The following is a 1,734-nucleotide window of genomic DNA, read 5'->3' as shown; positions in this document are numbered from 1 at the left end:
ATGTATACCTGTGGTGGATTCATTTTGATATTTGGCAAAACTAATACAATTATGTAAAGTTTAAAAATAAAATAAAATTGGAAAAAAAAATAAAAATTAAATTAAATTAAATTTTAAAAAAAAGATAAAAAAAAAAATAGATCCAAACTGTGATCTCTTCTCACCAACTCCAACATGATCACTCTACTCTCCCATCATTGCTTCTGTAGTGTAACCAGAACCCCTGGTCACTACATTCTACTCTCTAACGGTTGCTAGGGTGATACTCTACAAAGTAGATTTGGCAGCCATGGAAATGAGCTGCTCAGATCTGCTTTCGGAAGCGTACCAGTGAACCCAGCTACTGCTCCTTCAGGTATGTCACCATATCTGTGCCAAGGCTGTGCTTCTCAAAGTTTGCTTCTAGTCAATGATCGAGCATAATGGGTGTACTGATGCAGACCCATTCCTATAAGATGTAGGATTCTGCCAGCAAGTACCTTTGGCTCAAGAACAACCATTGGTTTGGCCGAACCCTTCTTAGAATGGTCTAAGACTATTCTTATTCAATCCTCTTTCTTTATTCTATTTTCTTAAGGAATCCAATCTACATTGAGATCTGAAGTCTTTCCTCAACTACTCCAGCTGTCATAGGCATTCGCACCAATTTATTTCTAAATTTGAAGAACTCCATTCTCAGACACATCAAAATCAAACTATTGAAAACTTAAAGAAAAAAGTCTGAAAAGAGCTAGAGGAAAAAAGTGACACATTAGTTCTAGAAGAACAATTATCTGAATGGCAGGATATTTCTCATCTAAAGCCATGGAGGCATGAAGGAAGTGGGCAATATTTGTGAAGTGCTGAGAGAAAAGAGCTGTCAACCCAGAAATCCATAGTCTGTGAAAATATCCTTCAGGAATGAAGGTGAAATTAAGATATTCTCAGATGAAAGGAAACTAAGTAAATTTGCTTATTGCTTAAAAATAATCCTGAAGAATGTTTTTCAAATGGGAGGTGAATGACCCTAAAGGGAAACTTGGAACACTGGGAATAAAAAACAAGAAGAAATGGTAAAAAAAAAAAACAAAAAAATTAGTAAAATTCTTGGCATATAGATTATTTTCATCCTTTTAAGGTCTTCAAAACACATTTGACAATTGAATACAAGAATTATGATATTGTCTGATGAGGCTTCTTGATATTTTAAAATGCAATGTATGTCAAAAAACAAAAGCAGGAGAGTATAAAATAATATGCACGATGGTAAGTTTTCTACATTGACTTGAAGCAGCAAAATATTAATTCTAAGTAGAAAGTGAAATGGTAAATATGAATAGTGTAATGCCTTGGGCAACAAAAATAAAACTTTAAAAGATATATAGTAAAAAGAAACCCAATAGATTGATTAAAATTGGGTAAAATATGATTTAAATAATTCAAAATAAGACAGGAAAGAGAAAACAAGGAGATAAAAAGGGTAACACATTATACATAACAAAATGGTAGACTTGACTCTAAAATTAAAAAAATTACATAATACATAAATGATTTAAACATGATAATTAAAAGATAGAGCATATCAAATTAGATAATAAAGAATAAAGCCAAACTGTGCTTTATATCATGATATAAGTAGGTTAAAAGTAAACAAATGAAAAAATATATACTTTGAAAACTCTAATGAAAATAAAAATGAAATGTTATATTAATATCAGACAAAGTAATCTTGAAAGCAAGGAAAATTGTCAGGTA

The 1,734-nt window shown here is 31.3% G+C and overlaps 1 long non-coding RNA gene across 1 annotated transcript; it reads left to right on the top strand.

The window, feature by feature from the left end:
• Positions 1 to 306: 306 nt before the first annotated feature.
• On the top strand, positions 307 to 1,066 carry LOC104996968. The gene is made up of 2 exons (XR_826277.1): positions 307 to 471; positions 578 to 1,066. It is a non-coding gene; the product is annotated as an uncharacterized LOC104996968 (long non-coding RNA).
• The last annotated feature ends 668 nt before the right edge of the window (positions 1,067 to 1,734 follow it).

The sequence above is a fragment of the Bison bison genome, unplaced genomic scaffold (genome assembly GCF_000754665.1).
Source record: "Bison bison bison isolate TAMUID 2011002044 unplaced genomic scaffold, Bison_UMD1.0 scf7180017864302, whole genome shotgun sequence".
In the NCBI taxonomy this organism is placed as follows: Eukaryota; Metazoa; Chordata; class Mammalia; order Artiodactyla; family Bovidae; genus Bison; species Bison bison.
This window is presented reverse-complemented; position numbering and strand designations above follow the sequence as displayed.